The 23,835-nt window shown below is 34.4% G+C and overlaps 1 protein-coding gene across 1 annotated transcript in view; it reads left to right on the top strand.

Moving 5' to 3' along the window:
- Positions 1-23,835, top strand: part of MDGA2 (MAM domain containing glycosylphosphatidylinositol anchor 2) — an 863,714-nt gene that overhangs the window by 708,837 nt on the left and 131,042 nt on the right. The window lies entirely within an intron of this gene.

The following is a 23,835-nucleotide window of genomic DNA, read 5'->3' as shown; positions in this document are numbered from 1 at the left end:
CAATATTTGTTCTTCCTATCCATGAGCATGGGATGTTTTTCCATTTCTTTGTGATTTCCTCAATTTCTTCCATGAGTACTTTATAGTTTTCTGATTATAGATTCTTTGCCTCTTTGTTTAGTTTTATGTTCTGAATATATCTCTGATGTCCATCCGGCCCAGTGTGTCATTTATTTTCTTATTGATCTTTTGCATAGATGATCTGTCCATTTCATTGAGGTGGTGTTAAAGTCCACTACCAAAATTTATTATTGCTGTTGTGTTTCTTTGATTTTATTGTTAATTGGTTTATATAATTGGCTGCTCCTGTGTTCGGGGCATAGATACTTAAAATTGTTAGATCTTGGGTTGCATGTTTGACTCAGTTGGTTAAGTGACTGCCTTTGGCTCAGGTCATGATCCCAGAGTCCCAGGATTGAGTACCGCATCAGGCTCCCTGCTCCATGGGGAATCTGCTTCTCCCTCTGACCTTCTTCCTGCTCATGCTCTCTCTCACTCTCAAATAAATGAATAAAATCTTTTTAAAAAATTGTTAGAGCTTCTTCTTGTACAGACCCTTTAAGTATGCTGTAGTGTCCTTCCTCATCTCTCAGTATAGTCTTTGGCTTAAAATCTAATTTATCTGATATAAGGATTGCCACCCCAGCTTTCTTTTGTTGTCCATTAGCATGGTAAATGGCTTTCCACCACCTCACTTTAAATCTGGAGGTATCTTTGGATGTAAAATGAGTTTCTTGTACACAGCATATTCTATTCTGATATCCTGTGTCTTTTGATTGTGGCATTTAGGCCATTTACATTCAGGGTAACTTTTGAAACATATGAATTTAGTGCCAGTAGTTGTGTATCTCTCTTTTTCTCATCTTCTTTATTCTTCATCATTTGGTCTTCTGTATCACCTATTCTCTCTTCTGCCCCATTTATCTTAACAGTAAGAGCCTCTATTTTTTTTATTGCACCTCATTAATAGCTTTTTAAATTTCAACTTGGTTAGATTTTAGTTCTTTGATATCTCCAAAAAGGGATTTTATTTCTCCATAAAGGGATTCTTTAGTATCTTCCATGCTTTTTTGAGCCCAACTAGCACCTTGTTATTCTTCATTCTGAACTCTAGTTCTGACATTACTAATGTCCATATTTATTAGGTCCTTAACTGTTGGTACTGCCTCTCGTTCTTTTTTGAGGTGAGTTTTTCTGTCTTGTCACTTTATCAAGATAAAAATAGATGAATGAGAGAACATGATGCCAAAAGGGCAGCAACGACACCAGAAAAATATACATCAACCAAACCGGGGGGGAAAGAAAGGGGAGTGTGTGTGTGTGGGGGAAGGTATGTGTGTGTGTGCGTGTGTGTGTGTGTGTGTGTGTGTGTATATATATATATATATATATATATATATATATATGAATGATTAAGCTGTTGAATAGTACAAAGTTGCACACTTGATTACTTCATTTTGGGTGTCTTTTGGTCTCTTAGAAGAAACTGCCTCCCAAAATTTTAAAGAAAGTAAAACTTACATATATACAAAAATAAGGGTAAACACGATGAAGCAATGGAATATGACTTTAAAGATGATAATTTTTAAAATATTTTAAGAAAAGAATTGATAAGTTGTTTGAAAAAAGGAAAAAAGTGGAAAGAATGTGATCAGGCTGGAGACTAGAACAAAGCCATGTGCTAGATTTAGGGTACATTTTGATCTGTTAGAAGAAACTGTATCCCAAAATTTTAAAGAATGAAAAACCTGTGTGTATGCAAAAAAAAAGTTTAAATATAATGGAAGGATAGAATATGACTATGACAATGAAAATTAAAAAGAAATTTTTTAAATGTATTGATAGTATAAAATAGTTTAAAAAGTTTAAAATAGGAAAAAAGAAAAATTTAAAAATAGAATAAGAAAAAATATAATTTAAAAAATTTAACTTTGAAAAAGTAAAGTATCATAGGGAAAAAGCCATGAATTCTATGTGTTGCATTCCTCTAGGTGTGGAGTACCACAGTTCTCATTGATTGCTGAACTTGGTCTTGGCTGGATTCATGCTAATCTTCTGGGAGAGGGGTCTGTTGCAGTGTTTCTCAGATGTCTTTGCTTGAGGCAGAATTGCACCGCCCTTGCAAGTGGCCAGGCTAAGTAATCTCCAGATTTGCTTTTAGGAGCTTTAGTTCCCTGAATGCTTTCTGTGGAATTTTGGAGGATGGTAATGAAGATGGCGGCCTTCCAATCTCCACCCCCATAGTAGCTGAGAGCTCAGGGCCCCACTCCTCAGTGTGCCCTCAGAGAAAAACAGTCAATCCCTCTCATCTCCCTGGTTTCCGGCTGCACTCCATGCTCACCATGCCTGTGACCGAGTGTTTCTATCTCTGGCACATGGTCCCATTTGGAGTCTCCAAACCCAGCAGATTGCTGTAGTAGGCTTTCACGCTGCTCATCCCAGAGGAGGAAGGAGAGGGTCTCCCCAGATCTGCCACTTGTGGGGTCCCTGCTTGAAGATTGGTGGCCTGACTGCCTCAGATCATGGTTTAAGGTAATCCTGAGCTGAAAGCCCACTCATCTGCTCCATCTCTGTAGCCAGCTTCCTCACTCCAATACCTGGGGGCTCCTCCACACTCAGGCATCCCCCGTCTTTTTGTGACCCTTCAGGTTCTTAGACCACACTTTCCCATGAGGGCTTCACCCACCACTTAGCCTCTTGAGCAACTTTCCTCAGTGGAGCGGACTTCTAAAAGTTCCAGTTGTGTGCTCTGCTGTTCTACTGCTTGCAGGGAGCCAGCCCCTCTCCCCTGGTCTGTGTTCCCATGGCTTTGGATTCACTTCTCCACATGCCCTACCTTCCAGAAAGTGGTTGCTTTTCTGTTCCTAGAATTGCTGCTCTTCTCTTCTATCTTCTGTTGAGTTTCTAGGTCTTCAGAATGGTTTGATAACTATCTAGCTGAACTCCTGCGGCCTGATGTCATCTCAGTCTGCTACTCTGCCATCTTGCTCCTCTGCCCTTAATATTGATGTTCTTGTAATAAAATTGGTAATAACTTTTCCTGATCATTGACACAATTCTTAATTTAATCACCTGATTTGGATGTTTGGTCAGATGAAGTTCTTGCTGGTTGGGCCACAATGCATAAAACTATCTTAGACATTTTTATGTCAAATTCTCAGTTACATTTCTTCAGGACAGATCACAAAAATCATTTGTGACATTGCTGCAGTGATAATGAGACAGATCGCATAACTTAGAGATTAGCAATGAAAAACCCAGCCTTGGTTGCTTTGCCAGCCTTTTCCTAAAAATTCACCTTGAGCATATCAATAGTTTAATCAATTAGTTGAGAGAACTGTCATTTGAGAATGATACTTCATTTAAGTTTTTGCTATATACCTTTCTTAAAATAAGTTGAGATCAATGATTATCCTATGACAGGTATTTTAGTATCTCACTGTCATGAACAATTACAGATAGAGAGATAGATAAACAGGAACAGAATTGTGAGCATCACTGTAATGGCTTGAAATAATTAAGGCTACTTTGAGTAAATGTAAACAGTTACCTTTAAGAGTCATAAAGTGTGGGCATCTGGGTGGCTCAGTGGGTTAAAGCCTCTGCCTTCGGCTCAGGTCATGATCCTAGGGTCCTGGGATCGGCCCTAGATCAGTTTTTCTGCCCAGAGGGAGCCTATTTCCTCCTCTCTCTATCTCTCTCTTTCACTCTCTTTCTCTCTGCCTGCCTCTCTGCCTACTTATGATCTCTGTCAAATAAATAAATAAATAAATAAATAAAATATTTTAAAAAAATCATAAAGTCCTTCTTCCAGAATGCTCCTGGGAAATCAGAAAGAATTCTTAACCATAATTTTCTGATAGATGATCAGACGTTCTTGGCAGGTTATGCTCAGAAGTATAAAATAAGTTACTCAGTTCTACTGACTTCAACAATTAAATTGGTTCTAGGCAATCAGATATAATTTACTGTTGATGATTTAGGACAGTTTGCCAATGTGTTTGTAAGAAAACTGAGATAGCATGCTAAACATCTTATTGTCTTTTGGTAAATGATGTCCACAGACTCTAATTTTCTTTCCTCAGTACCTTGTTTAAGATTTTCTAGTATCTAGCAAAGTTAAAGACACAAATTTAATCAGCCTGTAGATGAGAATCAGAAAGAAAGTCTTACATCAATATCTTCAGGGAAGATGGTTAGGAGATTCTGGGATCAGTGTCGGCAGATGCTCAGGTTGTCAGCCTTCAATATTGTTCTTCCAGTTTATGTGGTCATTAGTGTTGAGCAAAGCACCTCGGTGCTTTATAATTAAAGGGAGTAGCTTAGCCTCAGAGAGAATCCCTAAAGGGGTTTGGTGATACAAATAATAAAGGCACAGATGTAGAGGTCGCTGATAAAACTTCTTGTACAAAAGGCTTCTGTATCCATTTTTGCATAATTGAGTTCTGTATGTGACACTGTTCTTGAATGGAAAACAATTGATATCTTTGTGCCATCTGTTATTTTGTGTCTTTGCCAAGTGCCAACACCATAAGGTAAAGACAATAGTTTGCAAGCACTGCAGTGTGCTAATACTCACTTGGAACCTGATATTCCAGCAAGCTTCCTCAGGTTGTCAAAGCTATCATAACATAGTGATGCTTTTCAGTCAGGCAAAGATAGTATTCACAGTGTTGTCTCTTGACGAATTAAAACCCAAGAAAGCTTGAAGTTTTAGTTTCTCCTAGAAAATTGTCCCCTTTACAGATAGCAAGTGGTTACTTGATAAGGTGGAAATAGCAATGTTAATGCGTAGGATAAGTTGATAAGATCTGTGATTCTTATATCATCTGTCTCCTGTTTCACTTGAATACCTGATTATTGACATTATATAAGGTTCAAGGAGGTGATCCTTGATTTCATCCTGTGCTATTTTATGATCTGTATATGGTACCACCCCAGAAAAATTGAAGGCAGATTTACTGATGTCCAGTTCTTTATTAGCTCAAGGGTGAACCATTCAAGTAGAAGTTTGCTCCATTATCAGGAGAGATGCCATGTTTCTTTTGCTTGACATTGAGAGTGGATTTACTCACTGTGTTCTGTCTTGGAAAATTATTGTTCATTTGTTGTAAGTGTATAGTATCCTTGTTGCCAGCACGTGTTATTTTGGGTAGCTTTAAGTCAGAGAGGGGATGAATGTTCCCTCAAGAAAGCTGCCCTTTCTCAAAAAAATTATCTGGCCTATCCATGCTATAAATCCCTGTAACATGCTTACCAAGATTAAAACAAAGTCAAACATTAGCAGGAATTTACACAGAATAATGCGAGGTATTGATGTATCAATTTAGCATTCCATGGGATCTAAAACCTTAAAATTTTAATGTATAATTACATAGAAATATATACCCTTCTAGGGCCATATACCCTTTTCAACAAATTTCTAGGAGAAACACTTTGTATTCAAGGATTTCTCAAACAAATCAGATAATCAGTAGAAATTATGTTGATAAATTATTTCCTGCCATAGTATTATTTTATTTTATTTTTTTGTTATTTCTTTTCAATCACTTTCACTTCTTCATTCATTTAATGTTCATGAGAACTCATTAATAAAGACAGGAAATGTCTTGACTTAAAATTCAGAGTAAAGGGTAGGAAAACAAATATGGAAAGTCTGTGGCTTTGTCCCAGTCACCCTGAACCCATCAGCCTCAGCAACAGGAAAACACTTCCAGTTCTTTGTCTGCAGCCAGTTTCTTCTGGATTCTTCCCTTATTCCATAGTAATTATACTCAGTAGGCCCCAAAGGGAGGGAAATGAATGAGAAATGAAAGGGGATTACGATAATGAGTATTAAAGAACAATTCCTACTTAAAATAAAATTTGAAGGGAAGCTCAGCAAATACCTACTTAGGGATTTTAGTATTAACTGTAATTTAGAATGACTGTTATTAAGTCTGCTAAAGTTTTGCCAGTTACTTTGGTATTTGGGATGAAAAAGCAAAGTGGAAACTTCAGTTATGTGTAAATGGTGTACTTATGTCAACAGAAAATTGGAATATGAAAATAATTCTTAGCTCTTTGGCAAGTTAACAATCACAACATTTTGTCTATTGCAATATTTTGATATGGTTGCAGGAGCAGATCCAGTTCAATACTTAAGGAGAAACTGTAGTGTAATAAATCAGCTGTGTAAGATTTTAGCTGGTGGATTGATGGACTATGTAAAGATTCTTGAAGAATGTGATGAGGATCATTGGGTACAACTATCCATTGGAAACCATGGTCTTGATTTGGATATAATGGCATTGATTAGCTGGTTATGGATTTGTAAGCAGGAATCATTTCTTTTCTATGTAGAAATATTATGGGTGATTTGATTATATTTTGTATATTTGTATGATAAATAGCACTTTAACTCAACATTCTTAAAGGAAGGATCACATATGTAAAAAAGTGAGTAAAATCAGCGATGAAATACTCCATAATGCATGGACAAGCCTCAATGAGACCTTTTCGTATAGTGTAATTCAAAACCTGGGCCAGCATTATTTTTGGAAGGTCATTGTTGGTTAAAGGTGAGCAAAGAATCTTAAGGAAACCATGTGAAATGATTTATAAAAATTCACAAAAATAAGTTAAAAATAAAATTACGACTGTTAACACTTCCCTAGAGATTGTCATTCCTGATTTTTATTTCCCCAAGAATTAGAAGGCATGTTTGAGGAAATGGAGATGCATGTCAGATACTTATTTTCACACTAGGAAAATTAAATACTGGGTATAGTTTGTTGTTTTTGATAAAATAAGTAAAGAATCAAGGCTGAGAATGTAGGGATTAGTTAGGAAGACTTCCAGGAGTTGGAAGTCAGAGATTTGATTTGAGATGTTCACTGGAATCATGGAAAATATTTTGATGTGTCTTTATTACAATAATGTTCTGTCACTAATATATCATAGCCTTATTTTTATACTTACTAATATTGTGATATTAATTATATATTAATAATAAATCAATATTCAAACTAGTTTTATTGAACACTTCAGTGGGTATTGTGAAGGTAGCATTTTGCTGGATGAAGGAAAGAATCAACACTCTCATCATCTCTTCTCTGTTTTGAATGGCATAAATAACAAATATAATGCTAGTGAAAAGTACCATACAGCTGAAACTAATTTTTTTCAATGTGCGGAGTGTCAAAAACTTCAACTTTGGAAACGTCCAGTACAAGGACGGTGCTGAAAGTAAGGCTTGCAACCGGGAAAATATTGAAATTCATCCCTACACAGCAAGGGGATTGAACAAATTAAATGAGCGCTCAAATGAAAGACATTTAATTTTTAAATCTCCATAGCACTTTGGGATATCTTAGCTTTCAGTAGGAATATTTTGATGGTGATCCTCTGGAAGCATATGTAAGAAGACAATTTTCTTAATAGTAATTCTCGTTGATGGAGAAAAGTCAATTGAATATTACCTTAATTCAAATTTATTAATCATAAAATATACTGTGAAGTAAATTATAGGAAACTTTGTGGAAAAATTCAAAATAATATGGGCTTAGGGATAAATACATTTATTAGATAAATACTAATGACATAAGTATTCAATTAAGAAATTAAATAAGGTACATGGTTATATACTCAAAATAATTATTCTGCTTATTTTAATATTCCTGTAATACAATTTTTAAAATATTTCTTTATGAATGCATATGGATATGTGCTAAATTTTTAAAAATATTTTAATCAGTTTTTAAAGAAACTAATTTTTCATTCCATCAATATATTAAAACTAATTTGTAAGCCAATGGTTAAATATTTCAAAACTCATATAAACTTAATAATTTAGGGACCTCTTATACAAGATTTGGAAAACTAATTGCATGATTACATGGTTATCCCACTTGTCTTCCTGCTAGCATTTGCATGACACTATCTTATGTAATAGTCACTAATAAGTATCTTATCTACTTAGGAAAATTGCAAGCAGGACTTGAGAGTGGGACTTGTGTCTGACATACCTCTGGAATACAGTGTCCAAAAGATTTAATATTTAAGTGATGTTCAATCACTTTTGAATGAATGATTGAATGTATAAATCTGGCTTGATATCTATTAAATACTACTCAACTTCTGACACCATGCCGCACTAAATATCATACCCTCTTATCCATGGCTATTGTCAAGCTTTTTGATTGCTTTTTGGTTTGGCACCTCTCTAGTTTTGTTCAAAGAATCATTCACTTCCATGGTCAGTCCAAATCTTTGAGTTAACTGAGACCCAGATATTTTAATTGAAAGTTCAAGAAGAGTACAATGCCCGGATTTTCAGTCTCAGCACCTTTCCACCATAAGCATTACTTTCCTGCAGTTTTTGTGGCTCCTTCCTCTTTGTGTACTCCAAAGATTGTTTAACAACTACCTTATGAAAGCTTAAATTACCCCATTCCCCAGTGATGCTCTTCTCCAGTGAAAAACTTAAAGCATTAAATCTATATACCATTCATTTCACACTCACCATTGGACATTTCTCAAGCTCTTTTAAACTTATCCATTACACTATTTAAATATCCATTTATTTATACCTGGTCTTCCCCAGCTAGACCAGAAACTCTGTGAGGATAGGGACTTGTTTTATTTCTCACAGTGCCTGATACACTGATTTGCATATAGTGTTATTAAAAGGTACACATACCTTGTATTTTCCATTTCTTGTCTTCTAGTTCAGACTCCAAGTTTCTTAAGTTAGAAAAGTGTTATACATCGTGCTTCACGTAATTCCTTTTTTCAATAGATATTTATTCATTGACATAAATATGTGTTTTTTTTCAAGGATAAACAAAGGCTTTTAAAATCAGAGCTGGTCAGAACTTTTCAAAATCTGAAATACAGACATTTTACAAAGTCCCACTAACCCAAATGTGTTTACATTTCAGTCAATGCATCTATATACAGAAACTCTGGGAAAGGACCGATTTTGCAAACTCAGGATTTAATATAAATGTACAATTACCATACATTCCAAAATGTGTGAATGGAGATATAAATACTGTCTTACATCTCTGAATCATTCTTTAGGAAAGATTTAGCACTTTTTAATAAGGCTTCTGTAACATTTCCCAATGTTTGCAAATGCAACAACTATGACTTGGCAGAAGCAATGAAAGCATTTCTTCCTCTGTTACCAACAATTATCCCAGAAGCTGAAACTTCCTATACAGAGTTTCTTGCTGTAAAAGAATTTACAGCATATTAAAAAGCACTTTGCTTCTTCTGTCTTTACCATTGTGTAAAATATAGCGAAATAGTACAGGGGTTTTTTAGGTAGTCATTAACTGTTTTGAAGTATGTAGTATATCTTGAAAGCATTCACTGGAAATCCCTGTAATTAATGTCAGTAGCATAACACATGGCTGTCTAAATCACTACCTATATCTCCTATTTCTACACAAATGATTTTTAAGGTACTTCTTGACTATTAGCATCTACAGTAGCCTTTCCTCATCCACAGGGGATACATTCCAAGATCCCCAGTGGATGAAACTGTAGATGATACCAAAACCTATATTATGATGCTTTTTGTATATATAGATATCTATGATAAAGTTCAATTTAGAAATTGTAAGAAAAATTAACAGCTAATGATAAAATAAAACAATTGTAACAATAAACTGTTAGTAAAAGATATGTGAATGTGATTTCTGTGTCTTCTCTGTTCTCTCTATTTCTCCCTCTCAAAAAAATATATTCTTATACTGTACTCACCCACCTTCTTGTGATGATGTGAGATGATAAACTGTCAATACTGAGATGAAGTGAGGTGAATGACACAGGCATTGTGATGTAGCCTTAGGCTCCTATTGACCTTTTATCTGACCTTATGTCTCATATCCTTCAGGACAGTGGTTGACTGCAGGTAATTGAAACAGGACCATGCAAACCACGAAAAGAGGGGCCTACTGTATACTAAATGTTCTCATCAAATTATAATAAACGAAGAAGCCATTTTGATGCCCAAATTAGAATGATATATTAATTTAAGTATTTTCTGGGTGTAAGTGGTTGTTCTTAACAATCTTTTCATGAGAGTGTTTATCTTTGTTATTATAAGGCAGACAAGTAAATTAAAACAATGTATCTTATTTGCATATTAGAACTACAGCTATACTTAATAATATAGTTTTGTAGCCACTGGAATTATACTCATTTTGGTTTTGTTTTCTTATTTGTTTGTTGTTTTTGTTGAAAATATTTTGTGTATAAATACATGAATGTACATGCAGCCTGTCTTTAACCTTCATAGAAAATAAGATAACTAAAGTATCTACTAAATATAAAAACACTGAAGGAAGCGAAGAGCAAAAACCGAAAACCATGCAACTTCTACTCACTAATATTTTTGGTGTTGGAGACCATTTTTTTTAGCTCCTTCCTACCAAGACTAAAGGAACATATCATCTACTTTTGGTCTAGATTAAGCTTCATTATTTCATGTCAAGATTTTCCAGGATAATTCTTCATTGAATCCCCCTCTTTATTTCTGAAGATTTCTTATATACTAAGTTCACTATCAGGTTAATGATCTATATTATCTATATATCTGATTTATAAAGGGTGAAGGAATTTACATTTCATTTGTCAAAGTAGACATCTATTTTTTTAAGTAAAATCCAGTGATTCAACAAGAACAATCAACATATGAAATAGCTACATAAAATGAACTTCCAGATAGAAAATGCAACATTTTAAATATATTTTTATTAGACCAACCTCATTCATGTTTTACTTAATTGGTGCTATTATCATATAACCATTTCTCCTTCCTTAAAAATGCAGGACTTCTACTGTATTGAGCACCATAACTGTTCCTTTGTTTCCTTTATTGTTGCCAAAAATCTGTGTAAACCATGCTCTCTTACCTTGCTTTCTGCTTACTTCACTTTCCTGTTTCCAATGTCCTGTCTTCTTTTCTAAACATCCCCAGTGCATGTGCTAGAGGAGTCCCCAAGTCATATCTATAAATCCACATCCCTTTTCCCAGTATCTTATTTTCATACCAGTACCACAATATTCAATGATTTTTATTTTAATTTATTCAAAGTTTAATTTTCTTGTCAGCACCAATACTTTATAGATCTCTTCATTTCCCTTTAATTCCATTAAAAATGGTGCATCCTTTCGGAAAACAATTAACTGAATTTCACCTCCTGAACTTAAAACTATGTATAAAATGTAAGCTTCTGTCCAAAAGTTCTGAGAATTGGCTTTGTGATAATTCATAAGCTGTTGCAGCTTCTGAATGCAGATTCTTCTTCTATTAAATGAAAGTGAACATTAGATGGGTTTTTTGTTTGTTCAGTAATAAAACTTATTCTGAGGTAGTAGTGGAAGAAATGATTCTATTTGTGTTGTTTTATTTTAAACTGGACTGATTGTGAAACTGAACTGTTATAACATATATTAATTTTTAAATCACCAGGACAGTTACATGACATTATACTCTATAGTCCAGATTCAAAACCTGTCAAACTCAGTCACTTATTTTTGTCATTCACTATGCATTGTAAATCAGACATCAGCACAAATTGTGGATTGCAGTTTCAATTTCTGAGAAGGTTGTTCTGCTTAACTGGCCTTCCTGGTTGACTTAGAATTAATTAGAAGGCTAGTTATATTAAAATGATCTTTATTGCTTATGTTTTTGAAATATCCTTTGTATTCATTAATGCAAGGGTCGAATTTTCGAGGACTTAGTTTTTAGCATTTCTTCTCCTTCTTCACTAAAAACTCCATCTCAAATATTATTTGACTTTGTTGCTCTGAGTTAAGTTTCCAGCTTTTATGGAAGTATTTTAGCTTTCAAATCACTTTGTTCAGTTATATGGACACACAGTTAAGTTCTAAAAGGCCATAAAGGAAAAATCAGAGTAGATTTTAGGGCTGATTTAATCAATTAAAAATACCCCCAAAATGAAATCAGTTCTATTACAGAAACTTCCTTGGATTATCCAGAATTCGTTTATTCTTCACTTTCTTTTAGGCCTAGAAACAGTGTGGCTAAATAGTAAATAGTATCTATTAATCTTATAAAGCAAAGTTTCCCTAAAATGGGAGTACTGAGTATACTATCACTCTTGTTATGAGGAAGCAATTGCAGTGGTTCTATAGATTATTCAGAATATGCCTTGTATCGATAATACAAATATACACACATTTTTAGTAGCATAACAATTTAATAATTATGCACCATAATTCCAGAATTCTATCTTGCAGAGAAAACTGTTAAGGATGTGAGGTAATAGTTACCAACAATCTCAAAATGTGTGTGAACAGTAAACACTAATTTTGTAAAGTGTATCACCAAATCTTTGGTGTTGCTTTCCTGCCAATGGTTCACAAATGTTATAGACAATTTTGTTTTTAAACTACATTCCCCTATATTGCCAACTTCTGAGGTAGACTAACATTATGCTAAAGACTCATTTATAATTTGATTTTTTAATTTTTTATTAACATATAATGTACTATTAGCCCCAGGGGTACAGGTCTATGAATCGCCAAGTTTACACACTTCACTATAATTTGCTTTTTTTTTTTTTTTTTTTTTTTTTTTTTTTTTTTTTAATTTTTTTTTTAAAGATTTTATTTTTATTTATTTGACAGAAAGAAATCACAAGTAGATGGAGAGGCAGGCAGAGAGAGAGAGAGAGAGGGAAGCAGGCTCCCTGCCGAGCAGAGAGCCCGATGCGGGACTCGATCCCAGGACCCTGAGATCATGACCTGAGCCGAAGGCAGCGGCTTAACCCACTGAGCCACCCAGGCGCCCTATAATTTGCTTTTGATACTGCTTCCTTTAGTTGCTGTGTTGGAAAGAACACGGACTTCGAATTCAAGCAGTTTGGGATCTAAAGTGTGTCACTTGTATTGTGTAGAATGCTCCAGAATGCAACTTCCCAGATTTAGCTTCCTTATATGTAAGATGGAGATCATAATATAACTGTAGAAGGTTGCCATGAAGCGTTGCCTGAGTGGCTCACTTCATCAAGCACTGGACTCTTGATTTTGGCTTAGATCCTAATCTCTGGGCCTTGAGATCAAAACTGAGTCATCTCCATGCTCAGTGGGGAGCCTGCTGAAGATTCTCTCCTTCTTCCTCTGCCCCTCCTGCTCATGTGCTCTCACTCTCTAAAAATATTGTAGATAGATAGATAGATAGACAGATAAAATTGTTGTAAGGATTAAATGAGGTCATAAGTATGTGAAATGTGCTTGTACAGCCGCACAGAGTAGATTAATCCTAAAAGTGTTGTTTTAATCTCCATTTTTAAATATACACTTAGTCAAACCCTACAGAATTACCAGTACCTTTTTCTAAGTCTATCCTTTTTCATATCTTTCTCTGCTGAATTAATTCAGGCTTATTTTAAGACCTGGTCGAGCAATTCTCTTATAAGTCAAATAAGTAGTGTGTTTCCCAACACCAATCCTCTGATTCTTTGAAGCCTCTGGGAGTCCAAAATTCAATTCAATGCCAACGCTAACTGCCTGGAGTTAGTGAAGATCCCAGGAGTTAATGATGGGCTCAGTCCTGCAACATTAGCTGTATGTCAGACCAGATACAATTCCCAATTGCCAGCCATACTTCTCACCATCCAGCAGCAATTTTGAGAGTTCCCAAGACCTCCTCCCCTTCCAAGTTTGATAATTTGCTGAACACCTCATAGAACTCAGGAAAACATTTTCCTTAAATGTACCAGTTTATTATAAAGGATGTAGCTCGGAAACAACCAAGTGAAAGAGATGCCTAGAGCAAGGTGTGGGATGAGGAAGAGGGGTAGTTGAAAGATTCCTTTCTCTTTGCAAAGGCACCATTCTTCCAGAGCATGTGTTTACCAGGTTTGTTTACCAACCTGGAAACTCCCCTAACCCCGTTGATGAGGTGTTTTTAATGGATGTCTCATTATGTAGGCATAATTGATTAAATCATTACCCAGTAGTACTTGAACTAAGTCTCTAATCTCCAGCCTCTCCTCCCTTCCTGGAGGTGAGAGGATGGGGTGGAAAGTTCTAATCTTCAAATCCTGGCTTTATCTTTCTGGAAACCAGCCCATATTCCACATCCTTAGCTAGAGGCTGGTTGAGGTTCACTTCATTAGCATAAATTTCTGTGTGGTTGAAAGGGGCTTGTCATAAGTAACAAAGCGCACTCTTATCACTCAGGAAATTCCAAGAGTTTTAGGAACTCTGTGCCAGGAATCAAGAACAAAGATCAAACATATATTTCCCATTATACTACAGCAGTTAATCAGCTATTGCCTCATACAAACTCACACATTCCTTGTTCATATTAAATTGTGCTTACTTACACATATTAAGATATTCCCTTTATACTAAGATTGTAAATTGCATGTTAACAGGAGTCATTTTTTTATTCATTTGCATTTAATCCCCTAATATATCATCATGTACCCACCATTACCTAAAAATTCTCTATTTATGTGCTTGATTGATACAAATGAGGATCTTTTGAATCCATATCCTTCTAGTAGCATAATACTTAGCGAAATCACATGGTAAATTCTAAATTGCTAACATTTTGAAGGTAAATTGGCCTAGGTTCATATATGCGTGGTGTTTCTCACTGCATAAACAGGTTACTCATAATCATTTCTGAATTTTAGTGTCCTTACCAATAAGATGGATATAACTGCTGCAAGACCATGAAAAGATTTAAGAGAAGTACACACACAGACACAGAAGGAGAGGTTGTCCTACAATAAAAGTAGCAACCTCACTATTTTTATTGGACAACAGAAGAATTTAATTCACTAACTTAACACTCAAACCCCTGGATTTTCCACCTAAGTACTGGATTTTTAAAATTATTATTATTAACAGCACAATTTCCCCAGATCTCCATAAACAACAGCAAAGAATAGACAAGTATTTCATTGGACAGGTATTTGGCTTGAGCAGAAATGGCTTTAGAAAAAATGACCCTAGTGTGTACATGTTTAGCAGCGACCTCTCTAAGAATTAAATAACTAAGATCACACATAAATGGAAGTTCTCCAAACAGGTGACTATTTAGTTCTTCTTTTAACTATAATTAAACTGAAGATTGTTCTATACTTATTTAACATCAATGGTCTTGCACTCCCTTAAAGACTTAAAAATGGGTTATATTAACATTTTTAAAAATTAGCTTGAAAGTTTGTTTATTATAGACTTAAATGTCTTTTATTATTTGTGTAAATCAAAAGTATTGCTTTGTTTATAGTTCTGGTGCTCATGAGAACCTGGAAATTGTTTTTAAGAAATAGAGGTAAAATTTTATTCATACGCAGTGTTAAAAGAAATCATAAACTCATCTCTGATCTCCTTATTAAGAAATAAACACTAATGTACATTTCTCTATAGTTGGATGTTTTCATAGGTTACTCTTTCCAAATAAGTTAGACATTTGTATATGGATTTAAAGATTTAGAGCCATACCCTACTTGGAACATTTGCTAGACATCTGGAACCAGTAGATAAAAGAATAATAAATACCAAAAATCTGATTGTGTGCACTTTATACTCAATAATTTTATTCCAATCAAAATCCTTAATAACTGTAAAATGTTAGACCTTTACCACCAGATAGCTAATCTTCTACATGCACTCATTATATATATTAATACATGGGTAATACAGAAATTCATTTTTATGAAGTACTTTGTTATATACACAACATTTTGAATCTGGTTTGAAATCCATCATTAATAACACTTTTTTCCTTTAGCCTAGCAGTTTTATTACAATACTTTTATGCTTTCCATAAAACATAATTCCCATTTTTGACCTATTCAAGTTTATACATTCTAAATGACAGGGTGAATAGACCAATGTATATTTTCATTAATAACCTTAATAACCAGTGTTTCCAAAGGAAATATTGTGAGAGAGCACTAAATCAGGAAAAACTGATAGTGATTGTAATTGGGAAGAATGAAGCATAGGTTATAGTTAGGAGCCTGCTCTCTGGAGTCAGATCAGCTTGCTTGAATCCTTATTCTGCTACTTTTTAGCCTGGTAACTTTGCTTAATGTCTCTATGCCTCACTGTCTTTTAGAAAATGAGTTTTTGCTGTAAAAAGATAAATCATGTGAATATATTTACACAGTCCCTAGAACTCAGTAAATATTTAATATCAACATATATAATTATTTTTATTACTGTCACCCTTCAGTATATATGCAAGGAGATGGTTTAACAAAATGGTGGTTGAACCAGAGGTTACTAACATAAGTGAACACATTTAGTATACGATAATGGTATATTTTTAGAATATAATGTATAATTTTAGAATCATTTGTTCAACTGAGCAGAACACAATTACCTATTTATTTCTCCTGAAGAGTCTTTCCTATCTAAGTGGATTTTTTTCTCACCATATATATATATATATATATATATATATATATATATATATATATATATATTTTTACTTATAGTTTCTTAAAATTAAATGTTCATGCTTTTTATTTCATCAGAATAGTGAACTCTTAACTTTTTTCACACCTGAAGCTTTCTTTCATCATATTTAAAGTCTTCGCACTACACCATTTAATCCAACTGTGTAGGTCTCTTCTCACTGGGTATTCCAAGGAATGAAATGCTGAGGTTAATAATATCTAGCTTGCTTAAAGTGAACCTTATATCACAGAAGTTTTCCATAGGCAAATGTGACTGGATTACAGTGAGTGTGCTCAGTTTCACATTTTCTCACTTATTTTGAGATTATGGAATCACCCCAAATCCAGGTAGTTTCGGCATTCTATTAAATAACATTAATGATTACTTTCATTTAAGGATGCTTTCCAAATCAGACTCTGTTGAACTTTATGAAAATACACTGTGTTTGAAGAGATTTAACTTAACACTATCAAATGTTTTTATAGGCTGTTAATAAATGAGTGGACTGAATCTTCTAGGTTTGGATGAATGACAAATTCACATATACTGAGGGTATAAAAAATCCCTTATTTGGAATAATCTAATAGGTCAGATACATTTAAAGAATTCCCACAGAAAATCACTCATACAAAAAGTAAATATAGATTTTAGGATATTTCCCTGGTAAGTGCAATTAATTATATTTTGACCTTTGCCATTTAAAAACAAACTTATAAGAAGAAAGATAAACAGTTGCAAACATTGTTAGACAAATACAAATATAATGAGAGTAAATGTGTATTCACTTAACATATTTGCATTTGACTCTAGTACCATTAATTTCCATTTCACTTCAGCTTTCCATTCCAGTGAATATATCTCTGATCTTATAATCATTCCAAATTTCCCTACCTCTGAAATATTAAATTCCAACCAATTCTGTTTATCAACTGCACCTTTCTGGTCTCCTGACTCCGTTGTTCTCAGTGTACTTGCTTTTCAGATTTTTAAATTGTCCTAGTAATTCAATCCATTGATTGTCTTCCCCCATTAGTTTCCTTCTAAGTGTATTTCCTTCTGGAATCAACTTGGATCCCAGGCTCTGTTGCTGAAACTGTGTTCTCCCCATTGCCTGTCCATTTCTCATTTTGCCTCACTCACCAAGTATGTATTCAATATTAAACTGCAGAGTTTTGTAGGCTCAGAGTATTGTGTCAGTTACCTGTTACTGTGTAGCAAACTACTCTTTATACCTAGGACATTAAAATAATCACACTTCATTATATCTAATTATCTACTCCCTACTAGTCAAGAATTTGAAGAGAGCCTGCCTGGGCCCTTTCTCTGTTTCATGTGATATTATCTGGGTTGCTTGGTGGTGTTTTGCAGGCAGCTGGTCTGGTCTGGAAGGTTGAAGATGGCCTCACATGTCTGGAACCTTGGTGGGGATGACTGGAAGGCTGACCTTAACTCTGCCCTTTCCTTCTCAGTATAATCTCAGGGCCTCTTGAGATGGTTTCTTTAGTAAGGTAATTGGACTTATTTCATGGGTCTAGGCTCCCAGAATAAGTATATTAAGACATAGAAAGTGAAACTCCCAGTCTGCTGTGGCCGGAGCCTAGAAAATGATAGAGCATTAGTTTTGATCTATTTCATTGGTCAAAGTAAACACAGAATCTATAGAGTAGACATAGAATCCAGGTCTTGAAGGAAAGAATATTGAAGATATTTTAGACATATTTACTCTTTTACATCATTCATTTGTTCTTTTCTTTTTTTATGCATTCAGTAATGATCTGATACCAGCTATAATGCTCACATACAGAGAATACAGAGGATGTGCAATGAAGGGAGTTTTAAGTCCCTTTATAATGGAACTTACATGAACTAGATATGAACAAATAATGTTGCTAAGCAATAATTAATTATTATTAATAGTAGGAGAGATGCATTACTAATTGTTAGTCCAGGGTAGGCTTTCTGAAGAGGTAAAATACAAACAATGAGAATAATGCAGCCATGGAAAAAGTGAAGGAAAGAACATTTGGGGAAGAAAGTCTAGAATCCAGAAAGGGCTTCTCATACAGAAATAGGAAGAAAGCCTATGCTTCTGAAACAGAATAACTAAGATAAGAATGGTCGAGAGTATGGTCAGAGCCAGAACATGCCGGAGCTTGTAGGCCTGATTAACAAGCGGAGGTGAGTCAATAAAGTATTCTAAACAGGAGAATAACAAGAGTTTATTTCTCTTGTGAGAGAATATGTGGCCAGTATCTGAGAACTAGGAGGTCAAAAAAAGAAGCACATTGGCCTGGTAGAAGGCTATTGCAGGACATTCGAAGTAGTCCATGTGAGAGTTAATAGTGGCAGTGGAGACTGAGAGAAATGTATAAACTCCTGATATATTTTGAAGATAGAGTTAATAGAAAAGTTTCTTTTCTGATCATAGACAATATTATTGAACAAAGAGGTATCATTCCTGATCTCTACTATTCAGCCATCCCTTCATATGCCAAAAAATCTACAACACACATTGTATATACTAAACAGAAAATACTTTTGATATAATCATTTATGGTATTAAACTTGTCTATACATATATTTTTTTCAATCTAAAGTTGTGTATTGTTAACATTTGGCACATTTTATTAATTCATTTCTTTAAAGCATTCAAATCTTTTAATTTTGTAATAAAACTCTCTGGATCCACATATCTCTCTGCTTATTTATATTGATTCTCCTGTAGTAGCTTTTATTTTCCTCTAACCCCATAAGTGACTATATTCAGGAGTAAATCCAAATTTGGTATTTTATGTGTCTTTGTTTATACTCGCTCTGAGCTGTCTTAACAAAACCGTATCCTGCAGTCAGCCCTCCATTTTGAGCTTTATATCTGTATTTCCACTTGGTTATCAAAGATGGGTGTGATTCTGGGCATATGTTAGACAAAATATTCTACATCACTTTTCCAATGCAAACAACCAAAGGTGCTAGGAAGTTACTAAAAATACTATTAAAAGCATTAAAATGTTTATTTTAAAAATACGATGTCAAATTTATAAGAAAGCTGGACAATGAGGCTGATTTTGCCCTGAGAGCATTTGCTGACAAGGGTGAATTTGAGCTTCAGTTGTGCTGGCATTTCTGGCCAAGGGGTACAAAATTCCAAACCCAGAGTATTTCCTGGGGGAAAATTCTACCCATAGGCGTGGGAACTCAAAAGACTGTATCCATAGGAGAAGAGTAAAGTACAAATAAAACCCAGTCTACACATTCCTACTTCTAAGAAATTTGCCTTTGAAGTGAGCAGAGTAGGGATGATATGGGAATACATACTTTACATTATAATCACAAACTGCCTCTTATCTGGATTTTTTAAAATATTTTATTTATTTATCTGACAGAGAGATCGCAGGTAGGCAGAGAGAGAGAGGAGGAAGCAGGCTCCCTGCGGCGCAGAGAGCCAGATGCGGGGCTTGATCCCAGGACCCTGGGATCATGACCTAAGCTGAAGGCAGAGGCTTTAACCCACTGAACCACCCAGGTGCCCCCTTTTATCTGCATTTTTAACTCAAATTCATATCACCTCGTTGATTAAAGTAAAACCTTAAGCCAGGAACTTAGATTAATGTGATCCTAGACATTGATGTCAGTAGCTGCCTGTAGACACAAATCTCTCTAGAGAAAAAAAAAAATCATCTTAGACATTAAAGTGTTTATTTTTAAAAATATATTTTTAAAGAACAGAAGTATTTTTAAAGACCAATGAATAGCACATAATCAAAATTAACCAAGAATACACAGAGAGAAATTACCCTGAGAGAAGGCCAACAGAAAAACATCCTTAAAATCATAATTGGAAATATCCGACAGTATAAAACAATCACTTTGTTTAAAGAAATAAGAGACAAACCTTACTATGTTTGCAGGTAATGAGAAAGTATGAAAGTAATGGCATAACAGGTATACAAAAGAACTATACAGAATACTTATAAATGAAAGCCTTGTTCTTGTAATTAAAAACACAGTGGATGGGTTTAGCATGTTCAGAAGAATTTGTTCATAATGCAATACAGGAAAAGTAAAAATGGAAAAGTTGGGAGAGTATAAGAGGCATAAAGTAGAGAATGCAAAAGATGCTCAAGTGAGGACAGAAAGAAAAGAGCACAGGTATTATTTAAGAGTTAATGGTGAGATTTTCCAGAAATTTCTTAGATGAAGGACATCATACTTAAATCAACAGGTCTTAAAATCCAGCAAATCACAAACTGTTAAGTAAAAAGAAATCTCTACTTAAAAATATTATATTGAAGCTGTAGAACATCAAAGGTAAAAACATTTGAAAGTAGCTGTAGAAAAAAAGCACAGTGACTTCAAAGTGTGAAAATTTGAGCTTACTTTTCTACAGCAGTAATGGCCATCTAAAGATGGTAGAATGGTGTCCTAACATACTGAAAGAAAATAACTGCCAACCTCTAATCCTATGTACAAGGAAATCATCTTTTAAGAATAAGGTTAAAATATATATTTTCAGAAAATCAAGATCAGAAAGGTCACTAAAGATAATTCTAAATGATGTACTTTAGATAATATTTGAAAATTGATCGTGGATTTGTATGGTCTGTAATGAAAGAAGGATTTAAAGGGAAATGAGTCGGCATATATCTGGACAATTCTAAAAAATTGTGCAGGTATAACATTATAGTAATGCCCAATAGGTTTTAAGAGAAGAAAAGAGAATTAAAATTAGTAGCAGGAAAAGAGTTGGAATAATCATTCAATCCATAAATCTGAAAGTAGACAAAGAAAAAAGATCACAAAACAAAATAAAAAGTACAGAACAGGAAGGTACATTTCTACTCAAATATATCAATAGTCATAGTAAATGTAAATAAAGTATTAAATGCTTTCAGTAAAATAAAAAGATTTCCAGACTTTCTTGAAAAAAGTAGATTATAACCACATGCTGTTTAAAAGAGATGCTTGTAAAGTATAAGGATAGTAGAACTTTAAAAGGCTGGAAAAGACATAAAATGCAACTACTAAGTGAATGTCAGGGTAACTATATTAATTCAGAAAAAATCGAGTTTTAAATAATAAGTTGCAAAATGATAACTTCAATTTACCAATAAAATAAAGAAATTTTAAATTTGTATGTACTTACTAGTGTAAGCTCAAAATATATAAATCAAGAAAGAGATATAAGAATTTTTTTTTAAACTCCTACCCTTTTGGAAGTGTTTAACCACCATAAATGGGGTAAAAACCCAACAACTGCATAAATGATTTGGACAACTCATTTGTCAGACTTGACCCCCAACACCACATCACATCCCTAAATCGCAGACTATTCCTTCTTTGCAAGCATACATATGACAAAAATCAATTATATATTGGACTATAAATCATGTTTCAACAAATTTCAGATGATTGAAAGCATATGGTCTATTTTCTTCTCTAACCACGATTAAATTAAAAAATCAGAAAGAAGAGATAATAAAAAATACCCTGTATATTTGTAAATGAAGAAACACTTGCCAACTAGGTATCCCTACTGTGTGACTAGCAGGTGCACAAGTTCAACACGTCCACTGTACCCTAAACTACCTCTCCTCCTCTCCCCATCTTCATCACTGACACCATTATTTACCTCACTATCTAAAATATCATTTGTGGTTTCATTGACATTGCCTTAATTTGGTCTCTTAACAATGATGTTCTCAATTTCTCTGTGACCAGACTCTTCCCTTTGAGGTCTGTACTCCTCCTATCTGCCACAATATTCTTTCTAAAAGATTGGTTTAGTCAATAAAGCTTTCATTAAAAAAAAAATAGATGGACTTAGAGGGTATTACACTAAGTGAAATAAGTCAAAGGCAAATACCCTATGATTTCATTTACATGTGGAATCTGACAAAACAGAAAAAGACTTCTCATGGATGCAGGAAACAGAGAGGTAACAGAAAAAGGGGTAGGGGATGGATGAAATAAAATGAAGGGGATTATGAGATACAATAGAAAAAAATTAATGATTGTCAATACCAACAGAATAAAATGCACACTCCATGACGTGATATTCAAGAATCCTTGAATAGAGTTTCTTTCTTCCCATCTTTATTTCTTCCTGAGCTCTCATGCACCTCTTGTGTACCAGCTATGCTAATTAATTTATACTTCTCTGAAAGCCCCCTCCTCTCTATCTTCTTTTTCCCTCTGAGCATATTAATCTCCTTACCTGGGATGTTCTCTCTTATTGCTTACCCACCTCACCATTTCCTATATATGCTGGAAGGTAAAGCTCAAGTATCACATTCCTTGAGATGCCTTGAGTGGTTAGTCCTCATAGTGTTACTCACTTCTTTACTTTCTACCCAGGAATTGTTTTTTGTCTTTCAGTTTTGTAAATCAGCAATTTAAATATCTGCCTATTGTATTAGGCATATTACATGCCTCATAAATTACATGCAGAGAGGAATTTTTTTCTCATTTATTTTTTAAAAATTCTTAACACTTACAAAGGAAGAGCTCAAAAATTGAATTTATGAGTAAAATGAAATTTAGTACGATAGTTTAAACATTTTTATTGAAAGAAGCAAGAAGGGCCAGTCAACAGATAGGCAATGAGAAAGGACAGCAATAGTATAGAAAGTAGATGAGATAACATGTAAAGAATATTGGAGGGCACATTTGGTGTGGCTGTCCTAAAACCTTTCAGCATCTTGATGGAAGGGAGCCAAGTAGATTTGTATGGTTTTTATACTGCACAACTCAAGAGAATGTCATACACATCTAGTCAAGGATGCAGTTATGCTGGGCAATGCAATCCTGAGTAATTTCCTATCTTATTTGATTAAATGAACCCCAACACTAGTGTCAAGGAAGTAATTGTTATTTATCTACTGGGAGTCATTAAGAAAAGGATTATATTTTGCATATTCTACATAATGAGAGAAGTATGTAACACTTTATAGAAGTCTTTCTATCAAATAAAAAAATGTTAGGTACCTGATGTAGCAAGTTTTTATCATACGGAAAACAATCACAATTAAAACATGTAAGTGAATCATTGCAGTGAGTTAGAAACCATGTCCACCTGTGGTATAATTTGCAGAGTTTGCTTAAGACACATGAATATTATGACTTTAAGTCAAAGCAGTTCAGACAAAATAATTTAGAAAATAAATTATATATTTGTGGGGCGCCTGGGTGGCTCAGTGGGTTAAAGCCTCTGCCTTCAGCTCAGGTCATGATCTCGGGGTCCTGGGATCGAGGACCCTGCTCGGCAGGGAGCCTGCTTCTTCCCTCTCTCTCTGCCTGCCTCTCTGCCTACTTGTGATCTCTATCAAATAAATAAATAAAATATTTTTTAAAAAATTATATATTTGTGCTACCTATTCTGTTAAATAACAGGTA

Source organism: Mustela erminea, chromosome 5, assembly GCF_009829155.1.
Source record: "Mustela erminea isolate mMusErm1 chromosome 5, mMusErm1.Pri, whole genome shotgun sequence".
In the NCBI taxonomy this organism is placed as follows: domain Eukaryota; kingdom Metazoa; phylum Chordata; class Mammalia; order Carnivora; family Mustelidae; genus Mustela; species Mustela erminea.
This window is presented reverse-complemented; position numbering and strand designations above follow the sequence as displayed.